Source organism: Peromyscus eremicus, chromosome 2 (assembly GCF_949786415.1).
Source record: "Peromyscus eremicus chromosome 2, PerEre_H2_v1, whole genome shotgun sequence".
Classification (NCBI taxonomy): domain Eukaryota; kingdom Metazoa; phylum Chordata; class Mammalia; order Rodentia; family Cricetidae; genus Peromyscus; species Peromyscus eremicus.
In genome coordinates, this window is record NC_081417.1 from 32,435,834 (window position 1) to 32,450,098 (window position 14,265).

The window sequence follows — 14,265 nt, forward strand, 5'->3', positions numbered from 1 at the left end:
AGTCTGAATAGTACACAGGACCTTTTAAATAGCAAACAATATGAAGAAACCATAAAAATATGGATGTTGTTCTATAATGATTCAGATTTTCAGATACTAAAGGTGGTGTTCAAAGTTAATGACAGACACAAAGGGCATTGGTAACTGAGTTCAGGGAGCATTACTAAAAATATGAAAAGTACAGAGTTAACATAGTCATCCACCACAGAAATATTAATAAAGAAAATACAACATATAGATGTGATAGGAAATTATTCAATAATTTTTAAAAGAATAAAATCTTGTCATTTATGCAACATAGATATGCCTGGAAAAATGTTCTATTAAGTGAAATTAGCCACGTATTTTAAAAAAATATGTTACATGTTCTCACTTACATATAAACCTAAATAAGTTGGCGTCATAGAATTAGATGGAAGTAGATAAAAAGAGCATAAGGCAGGGGAGCATTCAAATAAGTTATTATCAGGTATAACAAAATCAATTTGATAAGGTATAAGTTCTAGTCTTAAATGATAGGGTGGCTGTAATTAAAATAATATATTGTATGCTTCAAAAATCACTTGAAGAAAGGATTTTTAAAGTTACCAACACAAGAAATGACAGGTATAAAAGGTAATGTATATGCTAATGCCCAGATGTAGTTATGAACCATTGTTTACATATATTGAAATAGCATGCTGTCCCTTATAAATATAGCTGAAATACAGTAAGGTCTGTGGCAATCCTTCAGAATGGAGCAGGGTTTGAGGTAAGGGACTGTAGTCATACTAGAAGAAGCATGGAGATAGTGAATGCATAAAATCACCAGAGAAACTTGACATTGAGGGGTACACAAAAGACAATTCATTGCAAAGTGTATATGTGGAGGTAAGAACACACAATAACTAACAACTTGAGTTGTGTGTGGAGAGGGTGTGGAGGAGACTGAGGTCTGCCTTAGTGAAATGGGAAGGGGTGGGAGAAAGGACAGGAGTGGAGGGATAAATTACATGGATACTACAGTGTGGACATAAAGACTGACTTCTGATGGTAGACAAAGCAGCTTTTGTACTATAGCAAGAAGAAAGGAAGAAAGATTGGGACAGAGGCCAGCAGCTTTATAGATAGTATTATGGAAACCGAGGGAACCCCTGGTGGATCATTTCCATTTTTTGAAAGTTAAAAGGAATTCATTTTTCCCCTAAGAATTTACTTGAAAAATTTGACCTGAGAGGCTTTCCTTGCAGTCTAGTTTCCATGGTACCAGAGAATACTGTACAATCTGTTGGAGTAAAACTTGAACAAACTCTGCTAGACCCTGACCAAAGAGCTCCCCATTCCCCTAAGGCTTGCTGAAATCCTGGCCCCTCTCTCTCCTTGTTATTGCCCAACTCACTCACCCATTATCATCCACATCCAGATACCCAGGGCAAGGCTGTTTCCAAAGACATCAACCGTATCTGGACAAACAACCCCAGAAAGGAAACTCACACTTAGCTTCTGGAAGCTGTATTTACTTTCTCCTCCCCCGAACTCCCTACATAAACCATGACAATGACCAGGATGCCAAGATATCTGTAAAGGTGGAAAATGTGTCAGTGGCAACCAACAGCTTTCTAAATGGACTTAAGGTCTACTCAACAAGAAGTAAATCATGCTTGGTACTGATAACCTAGTCAGTTTGGTGAGGTTAGTGAGATCATAGACCTTAGTAAAGAATCTATTATCACTATTTTGCTAGAGCAACAAAATTCCTTACTATATCCTAAATATTATCTTTGTACCCACAAGTAACTGTCGCCACCACCCCCCTCATCAAAGAAGTATCCCTTTATAGCAAATGGAGCCCATTACAGAAAACCACAACTGAACACAATATAGAGATCAATAGATCATGGAGATTCCAGACACAACAGATGTATCTGCAACATAGCTCACACATCTATTACTATGAGAACATTGTAGAAGAGGTGGAAAGATTGTAAGAGCCAGAACATGAGGAAGTCTGCAGGAAAAGTCTACTAGAAAATGATTGTATCAACAAGATCAGAACAATGGCTATATAAGTGGGCATATTAACATGGTAGAGAAATTTCATTTGGATCCCACCCCTACACAAAGTATTACAGGCAGCTAATGACTGCTGGAAGGAGAAGTAACCTCCCACTCATTAGTTATCCAATGCAAATTGGTCAAGCCTGAAACCATATATACACAAACAATTCAAACTGACTCCACAGGTTGTATAAATTTGAACCCAAACATATGTATGTGAGAAATATAATTTAAAAAGGGGACTAACAATCTGATACTGGGGGAGACATTGGATGAGTTGGAGGAAACATACATGGGAAGGACTAGGAACAGACAGACTAGGGACGGGAAAGTGATGTGATACTATTTCAATTAAAAACATTGTTTTAAAAAGGAAAGGAAAAGAAAAAATAAAAATGAAAAAGGATATATTTGAAACCGTTGACATTAAAAAAGAAAAAGAAAAAAAATGAAAGAAAGACCTGAATTTTTCAGCAATATTTCACGTGAAACTGACAACTTATATTTGTATATTATCTCCCTAATGATGTGGAGTAGCTTGGATTTGTGCTGGCTAGTTTTTATCTCAATTTGAACTAAGTTATAGTCATTTTGGAAAAGGGAATTTTAATTGAGAAAATGTCCCCTACATATTGCCTGTGGGCAAGTCTGTGGTGCGTTTTCTTGATTGGTGATTCATGTAAATGGGTCCATCTCACTGTGGATGTTGTCACCCCTAGGCTGGTGGTCCTGGGCACTCACTACAAGGAAGTAGGTAAAGCAAGCCATATAGAGCAAGCCAGTAATCAGCACTCCTCCATGGCTCTGCATCCTGCCTTGAGTTTCTGTCCTGGCTTCCCTCAGCAATGGAGTATGACATGAGAGTTGTAAGCTAAAACAAATCCTTTCCTTCCCACGTTGTTTATGATCCTGGTGTTTTATCACAGCAATTAAACAAGTAAGGCAGATACAGATGTAGTAATTATATAAAACTTGGATTGGTAATGAAGTGGGGAATTTCTTGTTTAATGTGAGGAGGAAAACTTAATCAAATGCTACTCAGAGAGTTTTATACAAACAAAACAAACAAAAACAATCGATGGGCAAGAGCTCCTCCAAAAGAGCAAAAGGTCAACTGAAGAATGGATTAAGAAAATGTGGTACATGTACACAATGGAGTACTATTCAGCAGAGAAAAACAATGACAGCATGAAATTTGCAGGCAAATAGATGGAACTAGAAAATATCATCCTGAGTGAGGTAACCCAGACTCAGAAGGACAAACATGGTATGTACTCACTCATAAGTGGATACTAGATGTAAAGCAAAGAACAATCAGACTGCAACCCACAGAACCAGGGAGGCTATATAGCAGGGGGGACCCTAGGATGACTGTGGTTTTTAATAAGTTTTGGTTTTACTCAATTACTGGGCAAGCCTCAATGAAACATTTCACTATTAGGATAAGAATTTATACTGTATCAAGCTGATAATAGAAAAATAAATAAATAAATAATTTTTTTTTTAAAAAAAGAATAAAAGCTAGGGCTAGATAGATGGTTCAATGGTTAACAGAATCTGCTGCTCTTCCAGAGGAGCTAGGTTTGATATCCAGCACCTACATGGAGACCCACAACTGTCTACAATCCAGTTTCAAAGAATTTGACACTCTCTCCTGACTTCCTTGGACATCAGTCAAGCATGTGAGCACATGTATGCATGCAGGCAAAACACACATATACATAAAACAAAATAAATTATACAAGTTAAAGAATAAAAGCTACAGGGTTGGCAAGTAGGCTTGTGGACTCTAGTTTCAGGGATAGTGGCAAGTAGGCTTGTGGACTCTAGTTTCAGGGATAGCTTACTTTCCTTGAAGGCATAGTGGTATTTGGGCCTCATGGTGTCACAGGGCAGAAAGTCATTACACATAGAACACAAACCTATCTCAGAGGTTATGGGCTACAATAGCTGGCAGAGGCTTACAGAGGAGCAGGTGGTTTGGATGGGACTAGTTAGTCTTTGTTGCTCTAGGTCTTGAGGGGTTATAGAAACAATGACAACAAAATAAAGACATCCTTATGGGCTTGGTTTTCTGAAATTACTTAGGGGACTAAAGTATGCAAAAGCCACAACAAAAATGTAATTTAAAAAATTATCTCAACCATCAAATTGATTTCTTGCAGGAACATCAGAATCATAAGTATCAAGCCATGTTGAAATATCTCACTCAAGAATATTACTGTAATTTTGATAATCAATATCAGCTATTAAACTCACTGTGGGCAAAAAGAAATGTTTTCTATGTAAAGAATATGAACACTTGCTGATAACCATTCTCAAAAATTTTTTCAAGCTGGCTGTAGAACTTACATAAGATCTTTACAAACTAAAGAGCATTTTAGTGTAAAACAGTAATTTAGTGATGTACCTCTAATTTCTCTCTCCCTTACTACATCCAGGGCTTATGTCACAGTATTCCTAGGCATACTACTTAATGTCTTGTGGTAAGTTCACCACAGCTAAAACTGTCTTCATGTTTTCCTATTTGAATTTCATGAAAGAAATGCTGGACCAAAACATGGCTGTAAGAAGAATCCATTCCAGACAGACAAAGAAAGGGAAAGGAAGGTGCTTTAAATTTAAAACAGTGCCTGGTGCATTCAGCTGAGGCAGGACCCAGCCCCTCCCCCTGCCTCAAGGGCAAGCAAGGTGTCCTACCACAGGCAATGGGATCCAGAAAGCCAGCTCATGCACTACGGCTAGATCCCAATCACACCACCAGGGGCCGCCAAAATAGACCCAGCTACACAACTGTCTCCTGTATGCCGAGGGTCCAGTACATGGGAGGACTTACCCTTTTGAAGGGGAGGATGGGAGGTGGATAAGGGGGCATAGGTGGGGGTGGAGGAAGCAGGAGAAGGGATGAGAGAGGATCTATGGTTGATGTGTAAAATAAATGAAAAATTTTTTAACTTAAATTTTTTTTTTAAAAAAATGTAAAACAGCGCTGAGACACAATGTACTGGAATATTCTGCAGAAAATGTAAGGCTGTGTAGGTGTGACAAAAGTAGAATTAGTCTCAGGTGTAGAAGGCTAGCGTCTCTAGCCTATGTCAGACATGAAAAATTGATGAACATCTTCAAAGAGTGGATGTATTTGTATGGACTCAAACTTGTCATCAGATGTTGTGTCTCAAAGATAACCACACTTATTACAGACTGAGAATATATCTCCATTTGTTGTGCTACATAATTCCACAGAGCTACAAGGAATAATGACGAATTTTTAGCATAACCTTGATAAAAGTCCAATTACTGACTTCCTTCAGTTGAAACTGTGAACTTCCTATTGAAATTACATCTATTCATTTGTGTTAGGATGGTACAATGCACATGCCACAGAGTATGTGTGGGAAACCAGTTTTCTCCTTTCCCCAGGTGGTACCCAGGCATCGAACTGAGGTGAAGGTCTTCAGGCTTGCTAACCTTGCCCACTGAGCAATGTCACAAATCCAAAAGGCAAACTTTTCACAAAACAAGTCCCTTGTTTCATTTCAGACCCAGAGAACATTAAGTTGTTCTACAAAATAAACAAGTGTCCACCAACTCAATGCCACCACTCCAATGGGTCCTGATTGGTGTGCTCTTATTTCCAGCATATGCAACTGAGCATCCTGGGAACCCAAGTCTACAGAAAATACAAACATTGCACCACTACACAGAAAGCAGAGTCACCCACTTAAATGAATAGAATAGCTACAGCTCCCCAAAGCACTCTATCTTAAAGAAATACAGATGACCACACAATCTATGTGCACTCTTTTCAATCAAGGGAAATACGTTAAAAAAAAAATCCCTTTCCTCTCTATGTCAATATTGAATATTGTGTAGTTTGTATTTTTCTTCTATTTTTGAGATTATAATATTGTCTTAGTTATTGTTGTATTGCTATGAAGAAATACCATGACCAAACCAACTTAGAAAAGGAAGGATTTAGTTGTGAACTTGCTTACAGTTTCAGAGGGTTAGTCCATGGCCATCATGGCGGGAAATATGGCAGCAGCCATGCAGTCACATTGTTGGAGTGATAGCTGGGAGCTTATATCCTGATCCCTAAGCAGACAGAGATGGAGATTGAACCTAGTTTGCCCATTTGCTGTTGGATAACCAATTGCTGTGCTTTTCCCTAGGTAAGACTATTTCACCCACTCTCAGCATTCCTGAGCTGCTGTAGTTCTTTTGTAGGAATGAGACCATATGGTCTCAGTCTGAGACCACTTACTGATTTTGCATCCATGGTAATTCCAATAAACACATGCTGAGAAACACAGGACACAGGATGCACTGACTGCCACTTAGTAGTTGAATAGATTTACGTAGTCCCTCACTTTCACCCTCTTACTCCCAGTTTTCCTACATCAATACTTATGCAAAGTGGCTTCGTTATTGAGTAAATGGTTGTTTACTTCTCTAAATATTGAGTAGGTGTGTGTATATAAAGGAAAATAAATACATGCTGTTTGAAAATAATAAGAAAGATTAAAAATGGTTCAAGGATGGAATTAATAGAAAGTGACAGAAAGTTGTCACCAAATTTCAGACAGCAGGTCATCAGTGTGTCATGTAGTGTAGCAACCTAGAGGAAAGAGGAAAAATTATGTCTTCTGAATGTAGCTCATGTACCAGTAAGAGGACAATGACCTTTAAACGCAATGTTCACACTGTTTGCACCAGTTACATTGCTACATTTTCCCCAGCCCAATCATCTACCTGTCTTTTCCTAGCCACACACTCAAGATATAGTTAGACTCAGGTCCCCATGCTGGTTTCCTAGGACACAAATATGAAAAATGATGCTATTTGTCTTTGAAAACGTCATGTAAGTAGAGACTAATTTAGACTTGCAAGGGAAAAATAAAGGCTGTGTTTCTTAGGAAACTCTTAGTATTGTTAAGTAAATATCAACACAAAACTCTGGCACTAGAACCCATAACTGAACATTTTTCCTACTTGTATAATAAGATTGAATATAAACCACACACACACACACACACATACACAATCACACACACACACACACACACACACACACACACACACACTCACTCACACCTAGACACGTTTAAAAAAAAAACAAACTAAAAATGAGCCTTTAAAGAACAGCCAACTCCCTGTGGTTCTCCCCTTTAGTCTAACCTAGAGCCTAACAAACTAGCAACATCCTTCCACCACCTCCATGCTATCTCTATGTCACTGGAGCCATGACCACCATAACAAGCACCAGCACCAAGCTCCAAGTTGCACCATAGTTCTCTGTTTCCACAGTTTGCCATGGATTTGCCTTCTGTGAGGGTTAGGTCACTAATTCTCTTTAAATTTTTCATAAACATTGGATTATGGGCACCATAGACTTGCTGAATGAGTCTACTTCCTAGGGCCATTGTATACATGGTTTTGGATTTCTCTTCTTCACAGGTCCCTACCAATCCTGTTTTAATTTTGAAAACCTTCTGTACTATATCAGATTTAATAACATTTATAATTGCAAGAAGAGTAAAAAAGTCGTACACTGTAATTTGTTTGAGAATAGTCTTACTGAATTAGGAATACCATTGTAAAGCCATATACTCAGAAACATTCACTGCACCTATGGTAAGCTTTTCTTTCATACTTAGAATCACAGCTTGCCTCACTGCTTATTCAATTAGCTCTACCGTGTTTGAGTGCACTTTGGGAACTGTTCTCCATTATCCTGTTACCCCAGTCCCAATGAATGATAAAACTTCAGTTCAGATGCTCTCTCTAATATATGCAGGCAGTTCTAATTCTAAATTTACTGTGTCCTTTCTGATTGTAAACAAAAATTGGCATTAATTAATATTTTTTAGTCTATAACATTGAGCAATGTTTTTGGAACTCACATTAAATACTTAGACTTACTCAGGATTGGAAGTATGATACAATAAAAAGGTCAAAAATGGTGGTACATAATCTATCTTCAAGAAATCATAATCTAGTTGGGGAAGTAAAATATGAAAAGTAAATAGCAATACATTCATCATGTGTAATTTCACATGATAACAGATTATCAAAAGGTTACACAAAGTAACCTCTTCAATGAATCAGAGAATAACTGCCAGGACAGTTTAGATAAAGATGACATGTAAGTTAGTGGAAGAGGAAATTCTTCTATGTGCAATGTTGCAAGTGAGACAGAGGTACGGCTTTGTAACTAATTCAGTAAAGGGAATCAGTTGTTTAAGAAAAAATAGTGGTAACAGAAGGAAAATGGGGTTTACGTTGAGTGACCTTAAATAACAAGTCATTTTAATTAGCATACAGAATAATGGGTCTCATAACTACATTTTCATACACGTGCAATACATGCTTTGTTCAAACTCACCACCCCCATTATGCTTTTTGCTTTTTTGTTTCCCTTCCCAAACAAAGTCATTTTGTTGCATTGAATAGAGAATCAAGAGCTTTGGAGTGTTTTAGCAGTGAATAGGGACACAACATCAGATGGTGTGAGGGATGGCGTGGGAGCATGGAACAAGCCGAGAGAGAAAGCGAGGGTCTACTGCAGCTTGTCCGGGGACTCAGCAATATCTTCTGGGGCAAGCTGAGTAGTGGGAAAACCCAATGATGAACCATTTTCTTTTTTCTTTTTAACTTTCTTTTTATTTTATTCTTTGTGTCTTTCACATCACGCATCTTGATCCCATCCACTTCCCGTCCGTAGTTATCTGCTTGCTGCCCTTGCAGCTGCCCTCCTCCCCCCAACACACACACACACACACACACACACACACACACACACACACACACACACACATCAATAAAGTTTAAGAGAAAAAAGGGGAAAAATTCTCCTCATGGAAGCTGTAGTGTGACATAGTAATCACATCTTTACCCACAAGTGTTCATTGCAAGGAGTTATTGGTCTGGTTCAAGGCCCCTGGCTTCCACTACTCTATTGATGCTGGGCCCTCACTGGGACTCCTCTTGGTTATCCTGCTGTTGCCTTGTGTTGTGGAGATCCTGTGGCTTTGGATCTGCAGGACCAGTTCCTTCACATGCTCCAGCAGATCACAGATGGGGTGGACATTGGGGAGGGCCAACTCATAACTCTGGGTAGTTGCAGGGTTTGCCAGCCTGCCAACAGTGGGCAATTATCAAGGAATACCTGTCAATGACTTACTTATTAAGTAGGAAAGAATAAGAGAGTCAGAGTGACAGGTGATGCTAAGTAACTTAGAAAGACCATGACACATTTTGTGTGGATTGGAAGAGCCATTTTAGAGAAGATGCACACTGAGTCTTTATTAAACAGGCACAAGGAATCACTAATGTATGTTTCCACTGGAATTTGGAAACATGAGGCCACAGTTAGGAGAAAGGCAGGGTCTAAAGGTTCCTGTCTTGGAGTGGCAGAACAGAGTGGCCTTTGAAGCTAGCCAGTGACAAGCAGGAAATCTCAGGGACAGAAGTGTGGAGAGGTGAGAAGGTGTGTCACAACCTGTGCAGAGGCACACAAAACACAAGTTCCTTGGTGACCTTGAAGCCACACATCAGACAGTCATCTGAGCAGGTGGCCTACAATAGAAATTCTGGGAAACTCTTTATCTTTGTTCTAATGGAGATGGCTACCTAGCAAGACAGCTGGAGAGTTTCTACAGTGTCTATGATTTTTGCAAACTTAGCGTAATAATACATTTTCTAACCACGGAATTCAAGGCTTCAAGGAAATATGAGTAACTGGAAAGCTTAAACTAGATCATGTATGGTGTCATGTGTGAGGCAGATGAACCAAGAGTAACTGTATTTATACATTATGTAACTGGAAACTATATTTTCATAAATATACCACTAGATATTAATGTAATACACAAAATTTGAAGATTCTAAATAATTGAATATTGGCAAATTATATGGTTCACAGATAGGAATTAAATTTAATCTTTAATAGACTGCTAAGTCTTAGAATTGAAGTTATTAAAGTAGAACAGAAATTTCTCACTTTTACTTTATTTGATGGAAAGATACAATTTTTCAAGTACATTTAAAGAGATCCTTAAAAAACTGCATAAAACACATTTGATTTATTATTGTATTAAAAATCATTTAACTATTCTGCTAAAGGAAAGTATAAACATTATTTTTTCAAAATACATAATTTAACAGAAAAAATTAACCAGAAATACAACTTTGTCCACTTTATGTTATATTTAATTTGTTCCAAATAAATAAAATTATCCAACACTATTTTAATTTATTTGGTATTCAGTGGCCATTAGGTAGCTTGTTTAAATGCATCAAAATTCTAAGTAAAAAATACAAAAGAATTACTCCTAAAGCATTGATCTATTTTTAAAGTGAATTGGACAGTTCAACATCATAAACCTCAGTACATAAGGGATTTTTCTCTTTTCAGGGCAGACACTGCCATAATGGACTTGCTAAATGCATGCATTTGATATAAGAAAATTATGGTAATGTGACATTCCTACTACATGATGGAATACTCTCTTAGATAGTGAAACATATTAATAACACACATGATAGAGTTCTTTTTGGCTCTTGACATTTAGAACCAAGTTTTTCAAAGGTTGTCCTTATTATGCATGTATACAGTAAGCATAAACCACATGATACTGTGCACACACACACACACACACACACACACACACACACACAATGCCTTTGCCTCAGTAGAGTTTTGCACAAATTAACAAGTGATTAGAATTTTCTTCTAAAGCAAGATCCTTAAGGAAAAATCTTTCTTATAGAATAACATGCAGAGATGTAACTCTTAGATAAACCTGCCTTCCTTTATGATAAGTGTATTGGGGTTAAAATAAAGGTTAAACAGCTACTCAAAACATAACACAGTGTTATCTCCTTACCATATACAAAATTGTATTTACTAGAAATATGTATATGTGCCTGTGAATTTTCATATTCATTCATATGCAGGTGTTTAAACAACACTTTAAAGGTATTAATAGAAGTATTGTGTCATCAGTAAGACTACCCAGGACCTTAATTGACTATTTGAACCTATTCCCTACAAAGATGACCTTCTGTGCATGCCATAGAACATTTTGCAGATGGTTTTAGGAATTTAAGTCATATTCTGAATTTTCTAGGGCCAAAGTACAGTATATCCCTCAAAATTCTCTGCTCTTGAGTCCAAAAAGTATCTGACCAATCATGGGTATCACAGTTCTGAAAGCTTGGTGCCACCTTCCTAAGGACAGAAAAAATATGAATCAGCAACTTGATTGTCTTTGTCTTGTACTTTGAGATAATGTTACTTTTTTAAAAAGCCAAAAATGCCTTCTGTAAGTTAATATTTATTTAAATACTCACATCAATGTTTATTTGAAATTACAGAAGCAGGTCCAGATCAGTGACAAGGAAAGTTGACAACCTGGTTTTTTGGGGGGTTTTTGTTGTCGTTGTTGCTGTTGTTATAACATGCACAATACAAGTATGCTTATTTTGAAAATGTGAACTACCTAATATCAAGCAGAAACTACCACTTTATTAAAAAAAGGCATCATTAGCAGTTAGGAATAATACTTAATTTTCTTCTCCTTCTTTCTTCTTCTTCTTCTTCTTCATCTTCTTCTTTTCTTCAATTTTTTTTTGTTTGTTTTTAGAGACTTAGTTTTTCTGTGTAGCTTTGTGCCTTTCCTGGAACTCACTCTGTAGCCCAGGCTGGCCTTGACTCACAGAGATCCATCTGCCTCTGCCTCTGCCTCTGCCTCGGCCTCCCGAGTGCTGGGATTAAAGGCATGCACCACCACCGCCTGGCTTAATTTTCTTATTATTTTAAATTATTTGTGTGTGTGTGTGTGTGTGTGTGTGTGTGTGTGTGTGTGTGTGTGTGTTGGGGTAATAACATTTGAGTGTGGGTGCAGAAGAAATCCAGAAGTGTCAGATCTCCTGGAACTAGAGTTACAGTTGATTGAGTCACGCGATGCTGGGATCCATACTTGGGTTCTCTGCACAGAACCTTACTGGCTTTTAAACCATGGACACGTGGCTCCAGTCCCACATACAACATTTCTTTGCTAATGTTATGTATCTACCTAACAATGTTGGTGAGATTTAATTTAACAATGCCATGCCAGTTTTGCTAACTGTAGGGATTATTTTTCAATACAAGGTCTCACTACCTAGTCTAGCCTGGCTTTGAATTTAAAGTGATCCTGTTGCCTCAGCCTTTGGAGTGCTGAGGTTACAAGCACATATCACTATGTAGAGCTAAAAAAATGTTAACTAAAAGCCACCAGTGATTTCTCAAACCACTAATCTAGACAAGCATCTGTTCACTAGTAAACTGAATTGTGTTCTCTGATGTAATATTATATTGTTTGAAATTTCTTATCCAAACTAGAAATATGTAACTTTTCTCCTAAAAGTTAAAATTACTTTCTAACAAATTGCACTGTCTTTTTCCCCCCATCAGCTTGCTTTAAGGATAACCATGTGTTCAATATGCTTGCTTGAAATTTGGCCCACATCAAATGGTTGTTTAACAAAATATGTCTGCAGCAAACTGGACTAATCTTTCCAAGAGATAATCACACACCCTGAGCACGCCAGTCTGGTGTGATGAGTGAACATACGAAAAATGGACTGTTGCTTCTGCCTGCCACCTGCCACCAGGACAAGTACAGTAAGTAAACACATCCTCTTCATATTCTGCTTTAATCTTTAAAGTTTCATCTGGCCCTTTTACAGGCAGATGCTACTCAAAGTTCACATGGAATCCCAAAATGCCCACAGGTCTTCTTACTTCCTAATTTTTTCACAGTGACTAAGGTCAGATGCTGAACTCATCAATCCTAAAACCCTGCGTTGCTGTGGGATGTTCTGTATGGCAAATGTGTTGCTAATTAGTCAATAAATAAAACACTGATTGGCCATTGGCTAGGCAGGAAGTGTAGGCGGAACAAGGAGGAGAATAAAGCTGGGAAGTGGAAGACTGAGTGAGAGAGACACTGCCAGCCGCCACGATGATAAACAGCATATGAAGATGCCGGTAAGCCACGAGCCATGTGGCAAGGTATAGATTAATGGAAATGGATTAATTTAAGCTATAAGAACAGCTAGCAAGAAGCCTGCCATGGCCATACAGTTTGTAACAATATAAGTCTCTGTGTTTACTTGGTTGGGTCTGAGGCTGTGGGACTGGCAGGTGAGAGAGATTTGCCCTGACCGTGGGCCAGGCAAAAAAAAACTCAAGCTACACTGCGCTGATTGACTTCAGAAGCAACTCCACTAGATCTGCAACCCACTCAAAGCTCTTCTTTATCTTCTGCAGTCCTTCCAGACTTACTTTGAAACACAGTAAGATTATCTTTCTAATAGCTCCGACCTCCTAATGGCCAAAGTTCCCAAGAATCATTATCAATAACATCAGCAAGAATAATCTCTGGTAGTTACATCGACACTAAATTTAGTCGTTACATCAACCGCTGTTCTGGGGTAGCCAAGATTTCTCCAGTATTTCAAAAACAGCTGTGTAACATGACTCATGATGTCCATTTCTGTCTGGCCTATAACAAATCCAGCAAAACAAAATTTTGTAGCAATGAATTGCTCTCCAGACCATTGTGGATCATTATTGACATCATCCTTGAAGAGTAACTCCACTTTCAGTAGGTAAAACTTATTCCCCTTATACAACAGGGTTCCTTTTGGTAAAGGATGCAGTTGCTATTCTATGGCACAGCCATTCAATTGGAATCATTTCTCACTGGGGTGCAATCAAAGTGGTCTCCCCACATTTCCCGGTGAAAGCACTTTTGATACTGGTTTCCTGTAACAGCTGAAAGATACAGGTGGTGATCTTACTGGAAATTGCAACTTTGCCTTCCAAGTAGTTCGTTCTTTCTAGCTCCATTTCCTGCTACAATCTGGTCCTTGTACTGCAGGAGGACTCTTCCTGAATTATCTAACAATCATACACTTCTTTTGTCTTACCCTCCTAGAGTTTTCTCATGGTGCTCAGTACCTCAGCTGTTGCCATTACTGTGGGTGAGCTGGAGGAGCAGACCATGTGGGAAAGAGCTAGAATACCTGGATTTGAATCTCACATATCAGTCAGTAAGTTCATGGAAACATTACTTTTCTTGTCAGAAATGGGTTGCTATTTCTTCCAACCATGGATTAGAGCAATTGCTTAAGTATACAAAAATATTGGTAAGATACAGAACATTGTGCCCGGAATCT

The 14,265-nt window shown here is 38.2% G+C and overlaps 1 pseudogene; it reads right to left on the minus strand.

Moving 5' to 3' along the window:
- Positions 1-12,562: 12,562 nt before the first annotated feature.
- Positions 12,563-14,062, minus strand: LOC131904490 (bifunctional phosphoribosylaminoimidazole carboxylase/phosphoribosylaminoimidazole succinocarboxamide synthetase-like; annotated as a pseudogene).
- Between the last annotated feature and the right edge of the window lie 203 nt (positions 14,063-14,265).